A 26,092-nucleotide genomic window follows, 5' to 3' on the forward strand; every position below is an offset into this window, starting at 1 on the left:
GAGTGGAGTGACATATTCAAAGTGCTGAAAAGAGAAATTTACAACTGAGAACACTCTACCCTGCAAGGTTATCATTCAAATTTGAAGGAGAGATAAAGAGCTTTAAAGATAAGCAAAAACTAAGGGAATTCATCATTACTAAATAGGCCTTATGAAAAATATTAAACAAACTTCTTTAAGCTGAAAAGAAATGTCACTAATAACAAAAACATGCACAGAAATAAAAATCTCACTGGAAAAGCTAAATACATAGTAAAGATAATGGATTAATCAGTTAGTTAAAAGGTACTAAGAAGACTAAAAGATAAAACTCACAAAATTAACTAAAACTATAATAATTAACTAATATATATACATTAAAAAAGACATAAAAAGAGATATCAAAAACATGAAACTAGGAAGGCACCCGGCTGGCTCAGTGTGTTAAGCAACCAACTCTTGGTCTCAGCTTGGGTTATGATCTCAGGGACGTGAGAGCGAGCCCCATATCAAGCACTGCAGTGGGCTCTGCACTCAGCAAGGAATCCGCTGGAGATCCTCTCCCTCGTCCTTTCTCTTCCCCCCAACCCTGTTTGCATGCACATGTGTTCTTACTCTCTCAAGAAAACAAAAAACAAAAACATGAAACTAGGGAGGGGAGTAAAATGTACTTTTCAAATGTGTTCAACCATTAGTTGTTATCAACTTAAAATAAAATGTAATTAGATAAATAATATGATGTCTGTGGACATCACAGTAACCACACACCAAAACTTAGAGTAAATACACAAAGAAAATGAGAAAGGAGTCCAACATACTATTTTAAAACATCATAAAACCACAAAGGAAGAGAGAGAAAGAAAGGAACTACACACAAAGGCAGAAAACAATTAACAAAATGGCAATAAATACATAGCTCTCAATAATTACTTTAAATGTAAATGGGCTAAATTCTTCAATCAAATGTGAGCTGAATCGATAAAAAACAATACCTATCCATATACTGCCTACCAAAGACTCACTTCAGAAGTCAGGACACAGACTGACAAGTGAAGGAATGGGAGAAAAGAAAGATACTCCATGCAAATGTAAACGAAAAGACAGCTGGGGAAACTGCACTCACATCAAACAAAATGGAATTTACAACAAATACTATAAGACAAAGAGGGGCACCACATAATGGTAGAGGGGCTGATCCAGAAAGAAAATATAATATTTATAAATCTGGGGTCTCCCGGGTGGCTCAGTTGTTGGGCATCTGCCTTCAGCTCAGGTGATGCCAGGGCCCTGGGATTGAGCCCCACATTGGGCTCCCTGCTTGGCAGGAAGCCTGCTTCTTCCTCTCCCACTCCCCCTGCTTGTGTTCCCTCTCTCATTGTCTGTCAAATACATAAATAAATAATCTTTTAAAAAAATTTATAAATACACATGTATCTAAAATAGGAGTGCTAAAATATGCAAAGCAAATATTAACACACTTAAAGAGAGAAAAGGAGAACAATACAACAGTAAGGAATTTTAACACCTCACTTACATCAATGATCAATCAACCAAATGGAAAATTAGTAAGGGAACACCAGCCATCAGCAACACATTAGACCAGATGAACTTAACAGAAAAATACAAAACATTCCATCCAAAACAAGGAGAATAGACATTCTTCTCAAATGCACATGGTACATTATGCAGATCTATCACACATTAGGTGACAAAAGCAGTCTGAATAAATTCAAGAAGACTGAAAACATATCTAGCATCTTCTCTAACCACTATGGTGTAAAACCAGAAATCATTTACAAGAAGGAAATGGGAAAAACCACAAATCTGTGGAGAGTAAACAATGTGTTATAACTGAACAACTAGAAGAGATCAAAGATCAAAGAAGAAATTTTTAAAATACCTAGAGATAAATTAAAACAGAAATATCCCCCACACACAAAAACAGAAATACAACATACCAAAATCTATGGGATCCAGTAAAATAAGTTCTAAGAAGGAAACTCAGAGTAATACGGGCCTACCTCAAGAAACAAAAGAAATCTCAAACCATTTAACTTTACACCTAAAGGAACTAGAAAAAGAACAAAGCTCACAGTTTAAAAAAAAAAAAAAAAAGGAAATAATAAAGATCAGAGCACAAATAAATGAATAGAAACTTAAAGCACAAGAGAAATGATCAATGAAACTGAAAGCTGGTTCTTTGAAAACAAAATTGACAAACGTTTAGGTACACTAACAAAGAAAAGAGGACTCAAATAAAATCAAAAGTGAAAAAAATGTTACAATTGATGCCAAAGAATTACAAACACTCATAGGATACTACTATGAACTATAAAAACAATAAATTGGGCAACCTAGAAGAAATGGATAAATTCTTAGAAATTTACATTAGTTCTAGAAAATCTAAGGATACTGATGACTAGTAAGGAGACTGAATCAGTAATCAAAAAGTCCCAACAAACTGAGGTCTAGGACCAGACACTTCACTGGTGAATTCTACCAAAAATTCTAAGAATATGAAAACTGGGTATCTAGCCTTCACAAATTCTTCCAAAAAACTGAAGAAGAGGGAAAGCTTCCAAACTCATTTTATGAAGCCAGCACTACCCTGATACCAAATACAGACAAGGATACCACCACACACAAAACAGAAAGCTACAAGCCAATATCCATGATGAATACAGATGCAAAAATTGTCAACGAAATATTAGCCAACTGACAATACATTGAAAGGATCATAGACCATGGCCAAGTGGGATTCAACGATGGCTCAACACCCACAAATTAACATGACATATCACACTAAATGTAATGTAAATTTCATATAATCTCAATAGAGAAAAAGATTTTGACAAAATTTAATATCCACTTATGAAAAAAATTCTCAACAAAATGCATTCGCAAGGAATGAACCATAACATAAAAAAGGTCACATACGACAAACCCACAGCTAACATCATACTCAATAGTGAAAGCTTAACAAAGCAAAGATATTCAATATTCCCGCTTCCATCCAACATAGTACTAGAAGTCCTAGGCACAGCAATTAGGCAGGAAAAAGAAATAAAAGGCATACAATACACGCAAAATATATATACACACATTATATATATTCCATACACACACACACACACACTGATTTTTTTTTAATCCATTCATCTGTGTTTGGACACTTGGGTTGTACACACACGATGGAATACTACGCAATCGTTAAATTAAAAACATAAAATAAATTTAAAAATAGGGTCCCTGGGTGGCTCAGTAAGCAACTGACTTTTATTTTGGCTCAGGTCATGATCTCAGGATCTTGAGATCGAGCCCTGTGTTGGGCTCCAGGCTCTGTGGGGAGTCTGCTTGGGATGCCTTCCCTCTCCCTTGGCCACCCCCCTCAAATAAATAAATAAATCTTTTAAAAATCAATCAATCAATAAAAATCATGCCCTTTCCGACATGGATGGACCTTAAGGATATTAAGCTAAATGAAATAAGACAGAAATGACAAATACACCACGATTTCACTTATGTGTGGAATCTAAAAAACAAAACCAAGACTCACAGAGCCAGACTGGCGGTTGCCAGAGGGGAGGAGCATTGGCAAGGGTGAAACAGGTGAAGGGAATTAAGGAGTACAAACTTCCAGTTAAAAATAAGTCACAAGCATGGGGAGTACAGTCAATAATATTGTATTAACACTGTAAAGCGACAGATTACAGTAACTAGACCTCTCCTGGTGACCATTTCCTGATGTATACGAATGTCAGATCACTGTGTTGGACACCTGAAACATAATATTGTATGTCGATCATAACTCAATTTTAAAAAGGGCCAAACATCTTAACAGACACCTCACCAAAGATACAGAGATGCCAAATAAGCACATAAGATGTTCCTCATAATAGGTCATCAGAGAAATGCCAATTAAAACAAAATGGGTTCTGGTCCAAGACGGCAATAAGGAGGACCCTGAGCTCACATTCTCCAGACATACCAAACCTACACCTACTTATAGAGCCATTCTTCCTGAAGAACTAAGGGCTGATTGGACAGCTTCTGCACAACCAACTGGAGAACATCATGAAAGACAGAGACAGAGATGGAAACCAAGGTTCAGAACCTGCACCACCAACTCTGCGAACTATCATGGGGAGGAACCATCCTGAGGGACCATGAGCAGATTTGTCTATGCTGAGGCACAGTTGAAAAAAGAAAAAAACCTCACTTTAAAAAAGCAACAATAGGGTTCCTGGGTGGCTCAGTGGGTTAAGCTTCTGCCTTCAGCTCAGGTCATGATCCCAGGGTCCTGGCATCCAGCCCAACATCGGGCTCTCTGTTCGGCGGCGAACCTGCTTCCCCCTCTCTCTGCCTCTCAGCCTACTTGTGATCACCATGTCAAATAAATAAAATCTTTTAAAAAAACAAAAAATTAAAAAGCAACAATATAAAGAAACCAGCCCTAGAACTCTTCCAAACAGCAGGGGAGCTGCTGGAACTTCCTCTGGACAAATGGGCTGTTGAGCACCACAGTTTATGGTCCCCTCCAGCCTGAGAGCACAGACAAGAGCAAGATCCAAGCACCATGGCTGCCCTGCCCCTTCCGTGAGCCCCGAGCCTCTCGCCCATCCCAGGCTGAGCCGTCCCACAGGACAGCCCCAGAACAGCACACACCCAGATGCCCCCAGTGAACCTGTTACAGCTGCAGCCATCTCATCAAGGTGACACAGTCACAAAGGACCCTGGAACACACCAGGCCTGTACCATTTGGACCCCAGAAGGCTTGCCAGGGCACCCCCAGCTCAGGGCACTCAGAGAACTCCTAGCTCACACCTGCTTTGTGCTAGCCACCGCACCAGGGCACCCCAACTTGCCCAGCATCCGGGACACCAAAGCTTGAAACCACTGTCCTGCAACAGCCCCCTTCATGCCAAGTACTCTGGAATGCCCCAGCCCACACCCTGTCTCGGCTCCAGCTACCCCAAGCTACCTCCTGCATGAAGCACTCTGGGATACCATGGCCCACACAGGCCACAGTTGCAGCCACCCTGCCGGGATGCCCTCTGCACAGAGCACCCTGGGACCACCCCAGCTTGCACCCACTTCAGCTCCAGCTGCCCTGCCAGGGTCTAAAGGGGGTCTCTTACAGGCAGTATCTCGATGGTTCTTTTTTGTTTTAGAGAGAGGGAGAGAAAGAATCTTAAGGAGGCTCCATGCCCAGGGTTTGATCTCACGATTCTGAGATCATGACTGGAGCTGAAATCAAGAGTCTGAGTCTTGGGGCGCCTGGGTGGCTCAGTGGGTTAACGCCTCTGCCTTTGGCTCAGGTCATGATCCCAGGGTCCTGGGATCGAGCCCCACATCGGGCTCTCTACTCAGCGAAGCGCCTGCTTCCCCCTCTCTCTCTGCCTATCTCTCTGCCTACTTGTGATCTCTGTCAAATAAATAAATAAATAAATAAAAAGAGAGAGAGAGAGAGAGAGAGAGAGCCTGAGGCTTAACTGACTGAGCCACCCAGACACCCGTGGGTGGTGTTTATCCATTTTATTGCACTGCCCTGTGTTTTCTGACTGCAGCATTTAGACCAGGTACATTTTAAATTTAAGTAATTATTGATAGGTACATAGTTATGTTTGTTTTAATTGTTTCTATTGTTTTTTTTTTTTTTTTTTTTTTTTTTTTTTTTTTTTTTTTTTTTTTTTTTTTTTTTTTTTTTTTTTGTTTAATTTTTTTTTTTTTAAATTTATTTTTTAGTTTCAGCATAACAGTATTCATTATTTTTCACCACACCCAGTGCTCCATGCAATTCGTGCCCTTTATAATACCCACCACCTAGTACCCCAACCTCCCACCCCCCACCCCTTCAAAACCCTCAGATTGTTTTTCAGAGTCCATAGTCTCTCATGGTTCACCTCCCCTTCCAATTTCCCCCAACTCCCTTCTCCTCTCTAACTCCCCATGTCCTCCATGCTATTTGTTATAACTAAAATCTAACCAAGTTGAAATCAAAAAAGTTTCTATTGTTTTTAATCATTCTTCTCTGTTCCTTTTTCTCCTGTACTCTCTTCCTTGTGACTGATGACCTTCCCTAATGTTAAGCTTGGCTTTCTATTTTTTGTGTATTACAGGTTTTGGGTTTGTGTTAACCATCAGGTTCATATACGGCATTCTAAGTATACAGCAGTCTATATTAAGTTGATGGTCACCTAAGTTCAAACACATTCTAAAAGAACTTTTTACTCCTACCACATTTTATATATATGTTGACATACACTACATTTTTTTACTATTATCTTACTTCTAATTATAGCTTTTTCCCCCCATTTTAAAGAAATCTTTTTAATGTTTCTTACAAGGCCGCTTTAGTGGTGGTGAACTCCTTTAACTTTGTCTGGGAAACTCTAACTCTCCTCCAATTCTAAATGATAACCTTGCCAGGTGGACTATTCTCTATTGTAGGTTTTTCCCTTTCACCGCTTTGAAAGGAAATGGTGCCCCTCCCTCGTGGCCTGCAAAGAATGTGGGCAGTCAGGCCAGATTTAACTTGACTGTCTGTGAGCCAGAAGGCCTGGGGTGCTCAGTGCAGGCGGAGCCCTGGGGCGGTGTCAGGAGCCAAGGCCAGTGCACGCTGGGGTGTCTGAGACAATCCATACAATCCATGCAGATGGCAGCAAGCAGGCTCCCACGCAAACAAAAGGCAGGAAAACAATACTCAGAAAAACTTTAAGACAAAGACTGTGACATTAGGGGCACCTGGGTGGCTCCATGGGTTAAGCCTCTGCTTTCAGCTTAGGTCATGATCTCAGGGTCCTGGGATCGAGTCCCGCATCAGGATCTCTGCTCAGCAGGGAGCCTGCTTCCCCCTCTCTCTCTGCCTGCCTGTCTACTTGTGATCTTTCTCTCTGTCAAATAAATAAATAAAATCTTTAAAAAAAAAAAAAAAAGACTGTAACATGAGAAAAAGAAAGGCATTCTGTAGAAACAAAGGCATCGATCCAACAAGAAGCTGGAAGGAGAGCAACACACCACTAAGCCACCAGTGGTCAATGAAGAAATCAAAGGGGAAATAAAAAAATACATGGAGACAAATGAAAATGTGAATACAACAGTCCAGTCTTTGGGATGCAGCAAAAGCAGTTCTAAAAGGTAAGTTTATAGTAATATAGGCCTACCTCAAGTTCAAGAAAAACCTCAGACCAGCACACTAACCTTACACCTTGAGGAACTTCAAGAACAAAGCCTAAGGTTAGTAAATGCAAAGAAATAATAAAGATCACAGCAGAGATAAATGAAACAGAGACTAAAAAATATCAATGAAATAAAGAGCTGGTTTTTAAAAAATATTTCTTAAAAACTGATAACTCCAGAAATGGAAGAGAAACAACAACTGACACCACAGAAAGACAAGGGACTTGAAGAGACTACCACAAACACTACGTGCCCCAGAACTGGACGACCTCGAAGAAATGGAGACATTCCAGCTTCTAAAACTGGGTCAAGAAGAAACAGACCATCTGAACAAACCAATTACTAATAACACAATTGAATCAGTAATCAAATAACTACCAACAAAGTCCAAGACCAGAGAGATTCACATGTGAATTCTACCAAACACTGAAAGAAAAGATAAGACCTATTTCTCTTCAAACTACTCCCCCCCAATCAAAAAAAAAGGAAGAAAAAGTAAAGCTACCAAATATATTCCATGTTAAAACAACAACAAAGAAAAAAACAAATACCAGAACCAGTCAAATACGCTACAAAAAAAGGAAACCCCAGGCCAATATTCCTGATGAACACAGATGTGAAAATCCTCAACCAAGTATTAGCAAACCAATCCAACAGCACATTACCAAGGTCCATGCACCACAATAAAGCTGGATTTATTCCGGGGTACACAAATGACACCATATTCACAAATCATATTTGTGATACATATTAACAACACAAAGGATAAAAATCTCAATCATCTCAATGGACACAGAGAAAGCATTTGGGAAAATTTAACATCTCTTCATGGTAACAAACAACTCTCCCTGTGTTAGAACATACCTCAACATAATAAAGGTCCTATATGAAAAACCCACCGCTAACATCATACTTGATGGTGAAAAACAGAGCCCCTCCTATAAGATCAGGAGCAAGACAAGGATGTCCATTCTCACCACTATTATTCAACATGGAGCTGAAGTCCAACAATCAGATAAGAAATAAAAGACATCCAAATCGACTATAAGAGACTCTTAATCTCACAAAACAAACTGAGGGTTGCTGGGGGTAGGGGGGTAGGAAGAAGGTGGTTGGGTTATGGACATTGGGGAAGGTATGTGCTATGGTGAGTGCTGTGAAGTGTGTAAACCTGGCGATTCACAAACCTGTACTCCTGGGGCTAATAATACATTATATGTTAATTTAAAAATTTAAAAAAAAAAGACATCTAAATCGGTAAGAAGGTAAACCATCACTATTTTCAGGTACCGTACTCTACAAAGAAAATCCTAAAGACTCCACCTTTTCAAAATACTATCAGAATAAACGAATTCAGCAAAGTTGCAGAATACAAAATTAATACACAGAAATCCATTGCATTTATATATGCTAGTAACAAAGTAGCAGAAAGACAAATTAGGCAAATAATTCTATTTATAATTGCACCAATAGAATAAAATACCTAGGAATAAACTTAACCAGGGAGGTAAAAGACCTGTACTCTGAAAACAATAAAACAATCAATGAAAGAAATTGAAGATGACACAAACAAATAGAAAAATATTCCATGTTCATGGATTCGAAAAATTAATATTGTTAACATGTCCATACTACCCAAAGCAATCTATAGACTCAATGAAATTCGTATCAAAATACCAAGAGCATGTATCACAGAACTAGAACAAACAATACTAAAATTTGTAGAGAACCAAAAAAGACCCTGAATAACCAAGCAATCTTGAGAAAGAACAAAGCTAGAGAGATGGCTGGGTGGTACAGTCGGTTAAGCATCTGACTTCAGCTCAGATTATCATCCCAGGGTCCTGGGATCCAGCCCCGCATTGGGCCCTGCTCAGCATGAAGTCTGTCTCTCCCTATATCCCCTCCCCTGCCTGTGTTCATGTACTCTCTCTCAGAAATAAATAAATAAAACCTTAAAAAAAAAAAAGCTGCAGATATCACAATCGCAGATTTCAATATATACTACACAGCTGTAGTAATCTAAACAGAATGACAGTGGCACAAAAAGAGACACATAGATCAGTGAAACAGAATAGAGAGGCCAAAAATAACCCCACAATTACTTGGTCAAATCATCTATGACAAAGGAGGCAAGAATATACAATGGGGAGAAAAGTCTTTTCACCAAAAAGTGCTGGGAAAACTGGACAGCTACATTCAAAAGAATGAAACTGAACCAATTTCTTATACCATACATAAAATTAAACTCAAAATGGATTAAAGACCTAAATGTGAGACATGAAATGATAAAACTCCTAGAAGAAAACATAGGCAAGTAATTTCTCTGACATCGGCCTTAGTAACGTATTTTTAGATATGTCTCCTCAGTAGAGGGGGAATAAAAACATAAAAAAACTTTTGGGAGCACACCAAAATGAAAATCTTTTGCCAGCAAAGGAAACCATCAACAAAACAAAAAGACAACCTACTGAATAGAAGAAGATATTTTCAAACATTATAGCCTATAAATGATTAATATAGGATTAAGAAAAGGATTAATATTTATTACATAAATACATAAAAACCTGTAAAACTCAACACCAAAACATAATCCGACTTAAGAATGAGATGACCTAAATAGACATTTTTTTTCCAGAGAAGACACAGATGGTCAACAAGATACATGAAAAGAAGCTCAATGAGATGCACTCATCATTGGGGAAATGCAAATCAAAACCACAATGAGATAAGACCTTATACCTGTCAGAATGGTAGACTCAAAGAGACAAGAACTAAGCATTGGCAAGGATGTGGAGAAAACAATCCTGGTGCACTGCTGGTGGGAATGCAAGCTGGTGCAGCCACTGTGGAAAAAGGTATAGAGGTTCCTCAAAAAATAAAGTAATTCCATACAATTCAGTAATTCCACTATTGGGTATTTACCCAAAAAACACAACAATATTAACTCAAAAAAATATACGCACCCCTATGTTTACTGCAGCATTATTTACAATAGCCAAGATATGGAAGCAGCCCAAGTGTCCATCAACAGACAAATGGATATAGATGTGGTATATATACGCACAATGGAATATTACTCTGCCATAAAGAATGAGCTCTTGCCATTTACAACAACATGGATGTACCTAGAGGCTATGATGCTAAGTGAAATAAGACAGAGAAAGACAAATAACGTGATTTCACTGATATGTGGAATCTAGAAAACAAATGAATAAACAAACAAAAGCAGAAAAAGACTCATAAATACAAAGAACTTAAACTAATGGTTGCCAAGGGGAGGGGTGTGAGGGGACAGGAAAAATGGGTAAAGGGGCCTTGGGAGATACTGGCTTCCAGTTATGGAATCAAGAAGTTACAGGGATAAAAGAGAATATAAAGAATGTGATGGATGAAAGCTACCCTGTGAGCACACCATAGCATAGACTTGTCAAATCAGTGTTTTGTACAATACTGCCTGTCAACTGTATTTCAATAATAAATAAATACAGAGAACAGTCAAACTCAGAGAAGCAGAGAACAGAACAGTGGTTGAGGGGCAGAAGAGGGAAGAAAGTGGTCAAAGGGCATAGAGTTTTAGTTATGCTAGATGAATTCTAGAGATTTACTAAAACAACAACAAGATACTATTACACACCTATTAGAATAGTTAAAATCCAGAACACAGAAAACACCAAATGTTGGCAAGGATGTGGAATAGAAAATTTCATTCATTGCTGGTGGGAATGCAAAATGGTACAGCCACTTTGAAAGACACCTAGGCAAGTTTTTCTTTTTTTTCTTTTTTCTTTTTTAGCAATTTCTTACAAAACTAAACATACTATTGCCATCTGATCCAGCTACCATGCTTGCTATTTACTGAAAGGAGCTGAATCATCATGTCCACACAAAAATCTCTACATGGATGTTGACAGCAACCTTATTCTTAATAACCAAAACCTGGAAGAAACCAGTATGTCTTTCAAGTATGTAAATGGATGCTCTGTGGTACAACCAGATGATGGAATACTATTCAGCACTATCAAGAAATGAGCTACTAAACCATAAAAAGAAATGGAGGAATCTTAAATGCATACTACGAGAAAGAAACCAATCTGAAAAGTACAAACCAATACGGAACCATGCAATTCCAACTATACGACATTCTGTTAAAGGCAAGACTATGGAAACTGTGAAAAGATCAGTGATTGCCAGGCACTGGAAGGGGGACAAAGAGGCAGAACGCAGTGGATTTTTAGGGCAATGACAATATTCTGTATAATACCACAGTGACGGTTACACGTCCTTACACATTCGTCCAAACCAACACAACGGACAATGCCAAAAGTAAGCATGAAATGTGGACTATGGGGGTGATGATGTGACAATGCAGGTTCATCCTTGGTTTAAAAAAAAAAGTGTACTAGTGTGATGACTGACGTTGATAATGGGAGAGGCAGTGCAACTGTGAGGAAAGAAAGTGGTAAATCTTGATACTTTGCTCCCAGTTTTGTAAACCTAAAATTGATCTGGAAGAAAAAAAAAGGTTTTAAAATGAGAAGGAGGAAGGATTCTGGGAAGATGGCAGAGTGGTACCAGGAAACAGTCTCCCTAAACAAAAACTGCATTGGCAGAATCTGTCCAAAAAACTGTCCAAAACTGTCCAAAACTCTGGAGTCCTCTGAAAGCTTGCAACTTGGAGGAGAAGGCTTCCACTGTTCACTGCTATCAATTTCACCTCTTAGCACAGCAGCCGTTATCCATCCCCACCCCCCAGCCAAATGGCAGGCAGCTGTGTACATGTTTCTAGAACAGTTTACACACAGCCCGCAGGACGCATGGAGGGTAAAAAGTATTCTGTCTCCCAAATACTGGGAATCTATGCTCTGAGCTCTACACAGAGCATAGATTCACAGAGCATAGATTCATAGAGCATAGATTCACAAAGGGACAAAGAGGCAAGCAGCCACTGCTGCTGCTGCTGCTGCTACACACACACACACACACACACACACACACACACACACACACACACCTTGGTTGCAAGCCCCTCCACCTTAAGCTTAAGTGACCGCCAGGAGACTTAAAGGGCCAGCGCTCCTCTGTCCTCCTTTCCTTTTTAACCTTTCACATTTCAGAAGCCAGACATTAAAAGCTAGAACACTCAGAAATTGCATATACAGAGAAAATCAAAAAGTGACTGCACATGCCCAAGGAAAGGCTCAGAAAAGAAGACATTTCGTTTATACCTCAGGCTGAGCTTCCACACAGAGACAGCCTACAACAATTAAAAAAAGCAAAAAACAAAAAACAAACCAACCCACAGCAAACAATGAGGGAAGAGGAGAATTTTATTTCCAGAGTTACCACATTATTAAAAGCAAATGTCCAGAGTCCAAGAAAGAAACAGAAGACACACAAAGGAACAGGAAAGTGTGGCCCATTTCAGAGAAAATAAACAATCCAACAAAATCTGTCCCCAAGAAAGACTTAAAAGCCAATGAATCAGACAAAGACTTTGAAGTACCGGTTTCTAAAGATAATTAAAGAAGTAAAGGAAGGGGTGCCTGGGTGGTTCCATAAATTAAGCGTCTGACTCTTGATTTCAGCTCAGGTTATGAAGTCGAGCCGCTAACAGCACATGGAGCCTGCTTGGGATTCTCCCTCTCCCTCTGCCCCTCTAAAAAAAAAAAAAAAAAAAAAAAAAAAAATTAAAGAACTAAAGGTGTGAAGAAAGTCAAGGAGACAATGTAAATAAAATGAAAATGTCAACAAAGAGACAGAAAACCCAAATGGAAACCAAAAAGAAATTCTGGGTTTGAAAAGAATAGCAGCTGAAATCAAAAATTCACTGGGATGCAAAGGCAGATCTGAGCAGGCAGAAGAGCCGCTGACCTTGAAGAGGGAACAATGGAAATAATCACAGCTGTGGAACAGAAAGGAAAAAGACTGCCACAATGGGAACAGAACCGCGGAGACCTGTAAGCCAGGGGCAAAAGGACCGATATATACATTGTGGGAGTCCCAGCAAAGGAAAAGGGGGAAAAAAGGGGCAGAGAGAATATTAATAAATAATGACTGAAAATTACACAACTTGGACTAAAACCATAAATGAGCCAAGAAACTCAAGGAACCCCAAGTAAGATGAATTCAAAGAGACCCACTGAGACACATTAAATAGAAAAAAGGGGGGGATGACAACAGACAAATCAGATCAACAAAGACCAAATCTTCAAAGCAGCAAGACAAATGAATCATCCCAAACAAGGGATCATTAATACTAATTAAGCAAATAGTTATTCGCAGATTTTTCATCAGATACTTTAGAGGCCAGAAGACAATGGACAAATACCGTCAAAGCGCTCAAAGAAAAAAACTGTTAACCAAGAACCCAAAATGTGGCAAAACTATCCTTCAAAATTGAAGGAGAACTCAGAACATTCCCAGATAAAACAACAGCTGGGAGACTCTGGGACCACTAGCCTGCCCTGCCCTGCAGGCATGTTCAGGGGCATCCCGCGAGGTCCTGCGAGCTGAAAGGACAGTATCCTGACAGCACCCTGAAGCACATGCAGAAATAAAGATCTCAACAAAAGCAAATACATGGGCACCTGTGTGGCTCACTGGGTTAAGCCTCTGCCTTCAGCTCAGGTCATGATCTCGGGGTCCTGGGATCTAGGCCCGCATCAGGCTCTCCACTCTCCATCAGCCTGCTTCTCCCTCTCTCTCTCTGCCTACTTGTGATCTCTCTCTGTCAAATAAACAAATTTAAACAAAATCTTAAAAAAAAAACTATTAAAAAAAACGCAAATACATGAGCAACTATAAAAGTCATTGTTGTTTTAGCCACTGTCTGTAACTATTGTTTCAACTGTGCTTCTTGTTTCAACGTTATCTAAGAGAGTGATACATGTAAAGAAAAAATTACTAATGTAAGAGCTAGGAATTACTCTAACTCTGGTTTGTAACTATCTTCTCTTCATGTTATTTAGACGACTAATACATTTTTTTTTAAAGATTTATGTATTTATTTGATAGAGAGTACGTGCGCACACAGGCAGGGGCAGCGGTAGGCAGAGAGGGAGAAGCAGGCTCCCCAATGAGCAGGGAGCCAGATGGGATGAGGGACCCTGGGATCGTGACCTGGGGCATCTGGGTGGCTCAGCAGGTTAAGCGTCTGCCTTCAGCTCAGGTCATGATCCCAGAGTCCTGAGATCCAGAGCGCCACATTAGGCTTCCTGCTTCTCCCTCTCCTTTTGCCACCCCGCCCCCGCTCATGCTCTCTCTCATTTGCTCTCGCTCACTCTCTAATAAATAAAAAAAATCTTAAAACACAAAGGAACTACTGATTTATGTTTTTTAGACATACAGAGTATAAAGAAGTAATTTTGCAACATCGACAACCGAAACAGGTGTGAAGGAGCTGTAAAGGAGCAGAGGTTTCTATGTTATTGAAATTCAGCTGCTACAAATTAAAATTGGAAGGTTCTAAATTTAGAATGTTAAGTGTAATCCCCATGGTAACAACAAAGAAAACAACTATACAATATACAAGCAAGGAAATAAAGAATTTGAACATTTCACTATGAAAAATCAACTGGACACAGAAGACGACAAGAATGCAGGCCATTAGGGACAAAAATAGTTAAAGGGTATGTAGAAGCCAAATAGCACAGTGACAGAAGTCCCTCCTGATCCATAATTACTATAAAAGCAAATAGATTAAACCCTCCCATCAAAAAACAAAGATTGACAGGATGGATAAACATGCACAATCTGACTCTAGGCTCTCTGTGAGGGACTCACTTGCAGGTCAAAGACACAAACAGGCGTTGAGTGAAAGGACAGAAAAGGATATTCCATACAAATGAAAACCAGCACTGGGCAGAGGCAGCTGTACTAATAGCAGACAAAATAGACCTTAAAACAAAAAAGCTTACAAAACACAAAGAAATGTATTGATAAAAAGCTCAATACAGCAAAAAGATAATTATAACCATTTACACACCAAATGACAGGCCATCAAAATACACAATACAAAAAACAAAATTTAAAGGGAGAGATCGACATTTCTACACCTTAGTGCCTCACCCACAATCACGGATAGAACAACCAGAAAGGGGCGCCTGGGTGGCTCAGTGGGTTAAGCTTTTGCCTTTTGGCTCAAGTCATGATCCCAGGGTTCTGGGATCAAGCTCCGCATTGGGCTCTAGCCCCGCACTGGGCTCTCTGCTCAACAGGGAACCTGCTTCCCTTCCTCTCTCTCTGCCTGCCTCTCTGCCTACTTGTGATCTCTCTTGTCAAAAAAAAAAAAAAAAAAAAGGAACAACCAAAAAGAAGGTTAAGGAAACAGAGGACTTAACACAATAACCAAGAACCACCTAGATCTAACACACACGTACAGAACACTCCACCCAAAAGCAGCAGTACACATTCTTCTCAAGTGCGCATGAGATATTTGCCAGAAAGACTATAAATTAGGCCACAAATTAAATCTCAGATTTTAAAGGATAAATATCAAAGAATCTTCTCCGACCACACCTAGATGAACAGAATTTAGTAACAAAAAGAAAATGCAGGGCGCCTGGGTGGCTCAGTGGGTTAAAGCCTCTGCCTTCGGCTCAGGTCATGGTCTCAGGGTCCTGGGATCGAGTCCCGCATCGGGCTCACTGCTCAGCAGGGAGCCTGCTTCCCTCTATCTCTCTCTCTGCCTGCCTCTCCGTCTGCTTATGATCTCTGTCTGTCAAATAAATAAATAAAATCTTTTAAAAAAATGCACAAAATTATGAAAATTAAGCAACACTTTTTTTTAAGAGGTAAGGAGAGAGGGAGTTACAGAGGGGTGGGGAGGGGCAGAGGAAGAGGGAGGATCTGAAGCAGGCTCCAGGCCCAGCAGGAACCCAACTTGGGGCTCGATCTCACAACCCTAAGACCATGACCTAAGCCAAAATCAAGAGTTGGACCCTTAACAAACTGTGCCACCCAGGCACCCCTAAACAACATACTTTTTTTTTTAAGATTTTATTTATTTGTCAGAGAGTGAAGGAGACAGAGAGCACAAGAAGGGAGAGCAAAAGACAAAGGGAGAGGGAGAAGACTCCCCGCTGAGCAGGGAGTCTGATGTGGGCTTGATCTCAAGACCCTGGGATCATAACCTGAGCCACCGAGACACTTTAACAACCCAAGACCAAAGAAGAAATCACAAGGAAAATTAGAAACTACTCAGAAGCAAATGAAAACACAACAAAACATACCAAAACTTATGGGATATAGCCAAAGTAGTGATAGGGGAAACATAGCTATAAATGCTCATATTAAAAAACAAGACAGATCTCAAATCGACAACCTATATTCACAACTTAACAAACTAGAAAAAGAACAAACTAAAGCTAGAAGAAAGCTAGAAGCTAGAAATAGAAGCCAGAAGAAGGTAGAAGCTAGAAGAAAGAAATAAAGGACTAGAGCAGAGAAAATTAAAACAGAAAACAGAAATATAGGAGAAAAAAAAAAAAAGCCAAAAGTTGGTTCTTCAAAAAGAGCAACAAAGTTAACAATCATGCGATACTTGGGTGGCTCAGTCTGTTAAGCGTCTACCTTCAGCTCGGGTTGTGATCCCAAGGTCCTGGGATCAAGTCCTGCATTGGACTCCTTGCTCAGCGGGAGTCTGCTTCTCCCTCTGTCTGCCATTCCCCCCACTTATGCTCTCTCTCTCTGACCAATAAAAAAAATCTTTAAAAGAAAATTAACAAACATCTAGCTAGATGGACTAAGGAAAAAAGACTCAAATTACTAAAATCAGAAATTAACATGGGGACATCAATACCAATTCAATAGAAATAAGAAGGATAATAAGAGAGTAGTATGAAGAGTAGTTTGAGCAGACATAAACTAGTAAGGAAGTTGAATCAGTAATCAATAATCTCCCAACAAAGAAAAGTCCTGGACCTCAGGGCTCTAAGTGAATTCTACGAATCTTTAAAGGAGAACTAATACCAATCTTTCCCAAACTTTTTGAAAATACTGAAAAGCACTTCTTACATCTTACTCATTCTAGGAGGTCAGCATAACTCTGATACCAAAGCTGAAAACAGCGTAAGAAAACTGCAGACTGATTTCCTTTAGGAATCCTAATACAAAAATCCTCAACAAATATAAGCAAATAGAATTCTGCAGCACATTAAAAGCAGTATACACCAGGATGCCTGGCTGGCTCAGTTGGAAGAACATGCTATTCTTTTTTTTTTTTTTTTAAAGATTTTATTTATTTATCTGACAGAGAGAGATTACAAGTAGGCAGAGAGGCAGGCAGAGAGAGGAGGAAGCAGGCTCCCTGCTGAGCAGAGAGCCCAATGTGGGACTCAATCCCAGGACCCTGAGATCATGACCTGAGCCGAAGGCAGCGGCTTAACCCACTGAACCACCCAGGCGCCCAGAACATGCTATTCTTAACCTGTGGCTGTGAGTCCAAGACCCATGCTGGGTGTAGACATTACTTAAAATAAATAAATAAACTTTAACAATATTTTAAAAAGGTGAAATGTACTATTAAAAAACAAATAAATAAAAATAATAATGAAAGCAGTATATACCATGACCAAGTAGCATTTATTCCTGGAAAGCAAGGATGGTTCAACATACCAAAAAAAAAAAAAAAAAAAAAAATCAATGTAATATATATACATCACCAAAATAAAGGAGAGAACCACATGATCAAGTCAATTGATATAGAAAAAGCAACTGACAACAGTCAGTACACTTTTATGGTAAAAATACTCTACATAATAGAAATTGTGGAAATTACCTCCACATGATAAAAACCATATACTAAAATCTATAGCAAACAAAACACTCAGTGGTGAAGTCTAAAAACTTTTCCTCAAGATCAGAAACAATGCAAGGATGCCTAATTTCACCCCTTTTGATGAACACAGCACTAGAAGGTCTAGCCAGAGCAATTACACAAAAAATAAATAATAGAAGTAAAGTTATCTGTCTGCAAAGAATATAATCTTGTTATGTAGAAAATACTAAAAACCACAGAAAAAGCTATTCAAACTAATAATTCAGCAAAGTAGCAGGATACAAAGTCAACACACAAGAACCAGTTGCATTTTTATACTCCAATAAAGAACAATCCAAAAAGAAAATTACAAAAACAATTCCAATTATAATAGCATTAAAAAGAGGTAAAAGATTACACAATGAAAACTACAAAACACTGTTGAAAGAATCAAAGGCATAAATAAATGGATACACATTCCATATTCATGGATTAGAAGAGTTAATATTGTCAAAATGTCATTAATTCCCAAAGTGATCTGTAGATTCAATGTAATCCCTAGGAAAATCCAATGACATTTTTTTTGCAGGAACAGAAAAGAACTTCTAAAATCTATATGGAATCCCAAAGGATCACAAATAATGAAGAACAATCTTGAAAAAGATGAACAGAACTGGGAGGACTCTTACTTTCTGATGTTAAAACCTACTACGCAAAGTTACAGTAATCAAAACAATGTGGTACTGGCATAAAGACAGACACAGAGACCAATGGAATACAGAGCCCAGAAAAAAACCCTCATGATCATGGTCAAGTGATTTTTGACGAAGTGCCAAGATCATTCAATGAGGAAAAGGACAGGCTTTTCAAGAAACGGTGCTGGGCAAAGTAAATGTCTACAGCAAAAGAATGAAGTTGGACCTTTTACATAACACCACGTACAAAACTCAGAATGGATCAAGGACCTACATTTACAATCCAAAACAACAAAACTCTTGGGGGAAAAAACATGGCACAAAAGTTTTACATTGGATTGGGCAACCATCTAAGAGAAAACACCACGGGCACAGACAACAACAAAATTACAGAAACTGGACCTCATGAAAGTTTAAAAATTTCTACAGAAAGAAACCATTCAGGGTTTCACTCCAAGATAGAAGGATCCTAAATTCAACTCCTCTCACAGACACACTAAACGTTCAGCTACATATGGAAAAGTTCCCTTCAAAAGAAATCTAAGAACTAGCTAAGCAGCTCCTACACATCAGGGAAATGAGAAAAACACAGACACAGGTAGGAGAGATAGAGACACAATTTCACCAGAGACCCCACCTCTGGCATGGTGACCCACGATCAGGTGGGAAATCACAACTACCAGCTTCTCCCTGAGGAGGGAAGGATATGAATGCCACATCTGGCACCCTAACTTTTAAGACCTGCACCTAAGGAATGGGCACCTAAGGGATGGGGCTAATGTCCACAAGACCAACAGCGCTATAGCAAACTGGGAAACAGTACTTCAACAGCTTGCACGGACCCACCACGGCTAACCCCTCAGGAGCCAGCAGAGAGGCAGCTGAGTGAATCATGCCCAGTCTTTCTGCGAAAAGTTCATCTGTCTATCTTAAAAGTTCAGCCTGAGGTGTGAGCTTCTAATTTAACACATATCCAGGAACAACTGAAACACCTTCCAAAGACTGCAGAGGCTAACTGGTATCAACTTTGCACTCTCCCTCTGCCTCACTCCAGGTTTCCAGTGTCTCCCAAAAGAGGCTTATGCACACATCTGCAGCCCTGGTTTTTGCAGTTACCACCCAGGGAACACCCTTTGATTGTCTGGTTCTGGTGGCCAGTGAAGCTTACACTTGCAGATTACATAGCACCATAACAAACAGAAAACAGTTGGGCTACCATACCAGGGAACAGCAGAGAGGCACAGACAGAATTGCACAGTCTTTCCAAGAAAAAGGACTATTAGGATGTCTTCAAAGATGCAAATGCCCATCTCCCAGTCTTCCCTCAAAGGAGGTATATTTGCATACTTTAAAAGCTGCTACCTGAGGTTCTGGCTTCCAGTAAGCCCTGCATCTAGCTGCTGCCTGAGATCCTCCCCTTTGGGACACTGACAGGTCTTGGGCATAGTCTGAACTACTAAGAGCCACCAAGAACGAAGCAGGCTGCTTAGGCAATCACAGTGGTTTCAGAGACAGCCAAAAGCAAGAGCAAGGATGAACAAAAAGGTTCATCTACACAACACCACTCCTTCAAGACCCAGAGAAGTAGTTGTTTTATCTAAGGCATGCAAACCAACACAGACAGTCAAGGATGAAGAAGAAACAGAGACCTATTGCAAATGAAAGAACAAGATAAAACCTCAGAAAAATTATTTACCAGACAGGGTTTTCAAAACAATAAGCATAACGATGCTCACCGAGGCAAGGAGAACAGTGCATGAACAAAGTGACAACTTGAACAAAGAGAAAGAAAATATAAGAAAGTGCCAAGCAGAAATCACAAAATTGAAGAACACAATAAATGTACTGGAAAACACAAGAGAGGGATTCAACAGCAGATTAAACCAAGCAGAAGAAATAACTAGCAAACTCAAAGACAGGGCAGTGAAACTCATCCAGAACAGTTAAAAGAAAAAAGAATGAAAAACAGTAAAGATACCCTAAAGGACTTATGGGACAAAATTAAGCAGACCGATATTCACAACATAAAGTGACTCAGAAGGAGAAGAGAGAGAAAAAGACATAAAACTTATTTGATGAGGGGCACCTGGGTGGCTCAGTGGGTTAAGCATCTGCCTTCGGCTTGGTTATGATCTCAGGGTCCTGGGATGGACCCTGTGTCAGGCTGTTTGGCAGGGAGTCTGCTTCTCCCTCTCCCTGTGGCTCCCCCTGCTGTGTGCAAGCTCACACTCTCTATCTGACAAATAAATAGAGAGAGAGAGAGAGAAACTCTCTTAGAAAAAAAAAAACAGGGTGGGTACGCCCGGGTAGCTCACTGGGTTAAGCCTTGGCCTTCGGCTCAGGTCATGATCCTAGGGTCCTGGGATTGAGCCCCACATCAGGCTCTCTGCTCGGCGGGGAGCCTGCTTCCTCCTCTCTCTCTCCTCTCTGCCTACTTGTGATCTCTGTCAAATAAATAAATAAAATCTTTAAAAAAACAATAACAACTTGGATGCCTGGGTGGCTCAGTTTCCTAAGTGACGGCCTTTAGCTCAGGTCATGATCCTGGATTCCCAGGACTGGGTCCCACATAGGGCTCCCTGCTTGGCAGGGAGTATGTTTCTCCCTCTGGCCCTCCCCCATCTCATGCTCTCTTTCAAATAAATAAATAAATACTTATTTGATGAAATACCTGAAAACTTCCTTAATCCAGGAAAGGAAACAGACATCCAGATTTGGAAGCCACGAATGTTCAAATAAGATGAATTCAGAGAGACCCACACTAACACTCTATAATTAAGCTGTTGAAAGTTAAAGACAAAAAGAGAACCTTAAAAGTGTCTAGAAGAAAACAGCTTGTTATATACAAGGGAACCCTTGTAAGTATATCAGTGTGTTTCCCGCAAAAATTTTACAGACTAGAAGGGACCGGTGTGACTAAGAGAAAACTTCTGACCAAGAATAATCTACTCAATAATACGTTAGAGCAGATTAATATAACAGTCCTTTACAGAAAACTCTAGCAAAAAGCAACAGAATACACATTCTACACAAGCTCATGTGGTACATCCTCCAGAATAGATCATGTATTGGGCCACAAGTCTTAAACTTAAGAAGACTGAAATCATATCAAGCATCTTTTCTGACCACAATGGTATGAAACCAGCAACGACTTAGAAAGATTAAAAAAAAAAAAAAATCACAAATATGTGGTGACTAAACAACATACTACTGAACAAACAATGAGTGAAAGAAGAAATCAAAAGAGAAATTATTTTTTGTATGTCAAAACAATAAGCATAACGATGCTCACCAAGGCAAGGAGAACAGTGCATGAACAAAGTGACAACTTGAACAAAGAGAAAGAAAATATAAGAAAGTGCCAAGCAGAAATCACAAAATTGAAGAACACAATAAATGTACTGGAAAACACAATAGAGGGATTCAACAGCAGATTAGACCAAGCAGAAGATACCTTGAGACAAATGAAAATATAAATACAGGATACTAAATATTATGGGATGCAGGAAAGGCAATTCTAAAAGGGAAAATCATAGTGATAAATGCTTACATTAAGATATAAGAAAGAGGGGCACCTGGGTGGTTCAGTGGGTTAAAGCCTCTGCCTTCAGCTCAGGTCATGATCCCAGGGTCCTGGGATGGAGCCCCATATAGGGGGCTCTGCTCAGCAGGGAGCCAGCTTCCCTTCCTCTCTCTCTCTCTGCCTGCCTCTCTGCCTGCTTGTGATCTCTATCAAATAAATAAATAAAATATTAAAAAAAAATACAAGAAAGATCTCAAATAAACGAACTTTACATCTCAAGGAACTAGAAAAAAACTAAGCCCAAAAATAGAATAAAGGAAATAAAGATCAGAACAGAAATAAATGGAGACTAAAAATACAATAACAATGATCAATAAAACTAAGCTGTTTTTTTTTTTTGAAAAAGAGATACAAAATGGACAAACCCTTAGCTACACTCACCAAGAAAAAATGAGAAAGGGCACAAGTAAGACCAGAAGTGAAAGAGACATTACAACTGATACCACACAAATGGAAACGATCATTAGGATACTACTATGAACAATTATATTCCAACAAATTTCTTCCAACCTGGAAGAAACGGAGAAATTCTTAGAAACATACAAACTGTTAAGACTGAATCATCAAGTAGTAGAAAATCTGAACAGATGACTACTAGTAAGGAGAATGATTCAGTAATTAAAAATCTCCCAAACAAAAGACCAGGACCAGATGGCTTCACTGATGAATTTCTCTGAACACTGAAAGAATTAATACCAAGCCTTCTCAAACTATTCCAAAAAACAGAAGGAATGCTTCCAAACTATTTTATAAGATGAGCATTACCCTAATACCAAAATCAGACAATGTCAAGAACATTGCAGGCCAATATCCCTGGTAACACAGATACAAAAATCCTCAACAAAATATTAGCAAACCAAATTCAACAACGCACAGAAAAGTCCATATAACATGATCAAGTGGATTTATTGGAGGGATGCAAAGATGGTACAATATCCACAGAGTAACCGACACAGCACACTACATAACAAAATGAAGGATAAAAATTGTATGATCATCTCAACAGATGCATGAAACTCAATATCCATTTATGTTTAATAAAAACTCTCAAAAATACTCAGTAGTGAAAACCTGAAAGCTTTTCCTCTAAGATGAGGAACAAGATAAGAATGTCCACACCCTCACTTTTATTCAACATAGTAGTGGAAGTCCTAGCTAGTAATGAGGCAAGAAAAAGAAAAGGCATCATAATTGGAAGGGAAGAAATAAAACTGTCTCTATTTGTAGATGACATGATATTACATATTAAAAAAAAAACCCAGATTTCACCAAAAAAAACTTTAGAATAAACTCAGTAATTCAGTAATGTTGCAGGATACAAAAATCTGTTGCATTTCAATACCCTGTAACAAACCATAAGAAAAATAAATTTAAAAATACCATTTAAGTTCGCATCAAATTTAACCAAGAAGGTAAAAGACCTGTACAGTGGTCCCCACTTACCTGCAGGAGATACAAGATTCCAACAGAAGCTTGAAACTATAAATAGTACCAAATCCTATATATATATATAGCAAATAGTACCAAATCCTATATATATATATATATATATATATATATATATATACTGTTCTTTCCTATACATATCTATGATAAAGTTTATTTTATAAATAAGGCACTGTAAGATGTTACCAACTAACAATAAAATATAACAACATACTATAATAAGGGTAATGTGAACATGATCGATCTCTCTCAAAATACCTTACTATACTGTATTCACCCTCTTCCTGTAATGATGTGAGATGATAAAATGCCTATGTGATGAGATAAAGCAAAGTAAACGAGGCACGCATTGTGACACAGTGTTAGGCTACTTCCCTGGTCTTCTGACAATGTGTCAGAATGAGGATCATTGATGAAAAAAATTAAAGATGATGCAAATAAACGGAAAGGTATTCTGTGTTCATGGACTGGAAGAATACTGTTAAAATGTTTGTACTACTTAAAACAATCTAAAATTCAATGCAATCCTTATCTAATTGACAATGGCATTTCTCATTGAAATAAAACAGACTACCCTAAACTTTGTATGGAGCTATCTAAGACCTCAAATACCCAAAGCAACTTTAAAAAAGAAAAAGCTGCAGGCATCATGATTCTGGATTTCAAACTACATTACAAAACTATAGTAATCAAAAACAATACAGTACTGGCATAAAAAGATCAAGAGATCCATGCAACCGAACAGAGTGCCCCAAAATAAGGCAAAAGAAAAAAAAAATGCTTATATGGTCAATATACAAAAAAGAGCCAAGAATATACAGTGGGGAAAGGACAGTCTCTTCAGTAAACAGTGCTATGAAAACAGAACAGCCACATGCAAAAGAATGAAACCAAACCCTTATCTCACACCATACACAAAAATCAACTCAATATGGATTTAAACGTTAAATTAAACTGAATGTTAAGACCCAATACCATACAACTCCCATAAGAAAGCACAGTCTATAAGCTCCTTGGCCTCATCTTGGCAATGATTTTTTAGATCTGACTTAAAAATAAAGATGACAAAGGGGGGTGGGGTTATGGACATTGGGGAGGGTATGTGCTATGGTGAGTGCTGCGAAGTGTGTAAACCTGGCGATTCACAGACCTGTACCCCTGGGAATAAAAATATATGTTTATAAAAACTAAAATTTTTTTTTAAAAAGGTGACAAAAGCAAAATAAGTGGGACTACATCAGATTGAAAAGCTCTTACACATCAAAGGAAACCATCAACAAAATGAAAAAGCATCCTAAAAAAAATGAGAGAAAATATTTGCAAATCACCTTTCTGATAAGGGGTCAGTAATAGCCAAAATATATGAAGAACTCAGACAACTCAACAAGAAAAAAGCAATCCTACTAAAAAAGAGGCAGAGGATCTCAAAAGATCATTTTTCAAAGAAGATGGCCAACAGGAACCTGAAGAGGTACTCAACATCACTATCATTAGGGAAACCAAATCTACAATAAGGTATCGCCTCACCCTTGTCTGAATGGCTATTTCAAAAACAAGAAATAACAAATGTTGGCAAGGACCTGGAACAAAAGGAATCTTTACACACTACTGATGGGAATGTAAACTGGTATACCTACTCTAGAAAACAGTACAGAGTACCTCAAAAAATTAAAAATAGAGAACTACCTTGTGATCCAGCATTTCTACTTCAGAGTATCCAAAGAAGATATAGAAATGGCCAAAGAGCTCATGAAAAGATGCTCAACTTTCATCACAAAATCATCACTAATCATCAGAAAAATGCAAATCACAATTACAATGGGATACCACCTCACATCCACTGGGATGCTACTATCAATAAAACAGAGGGGTGCCTGGGTGACTCAGTCAGTTAAGCAACCAATTCTTGATTCTGGCTCAGGTCATGAGCTCAGAGTCCCACCTTGGGCTCTGCACTGGGCGTGGAGCCTGCCTAAGATTCATCCTCTCTCTCTCTCTCTCTCTCTCCCCCCCCCCCCCCCCTCGGCTCTCTTAGAAAGAAAAAAAAAAAAAAAATGTTGGCAAGGATGTAGAGAAAATGGAATCCAAGTGGACTGCTGGTGGGAATGTAAAGTGGTGCAGCCACTGTGGAGAACAGCATGCAGGTTCCTCAAAAAGTTAATCACAGAACGACCCTACGACCCAGCAGTTCCACTTTGGGACATATACCCGAAAAAATGGAAAGCAGGATCTCAAAGAGCTATTTGTACACCCACACTCATCGCAGCAGTATTCCCAATGGCCAAAATGGAAAAGCAACACTTGGGCTGCCAGTATAATGGGGTTGCCAGAGCCTGGGGGAAGGGAGAACAGGAATCTGAGACGTTATTGTTCAGGAAGTATAGAATTTCAGATTCACAAGATGAAAAGAGTTATATGGTGGAAATAATTGCACAACGATGTGAATGTATT

At 39.1% G+C, this 26,092-nt stretch overlaps 1 protein-coding gene across 3 annotated transcripts in view; it reads right to left on the reverse strand.

Moving 5' to 3' along the window:
* USP35 (ubiquitin specific peptidase 35) overlaps positions 1 to 26,092 on the reverse strand; it is a 52,689-nt gene that overhangs the window by 9,560 nt on the left and 17,037 nt on the right. The window lies entirely within an intron of this gene.

Source organism: Mustela nivalis, assembly GCF_964662115.1.
Source record: "Mustela nivalis genome assembly, chromosome: 9".
NCBI lineage: Eukaryota > Metazoa > Chordata > Mammalia > Carnivora > Mustelidae > Mustela > Mustela nivalis.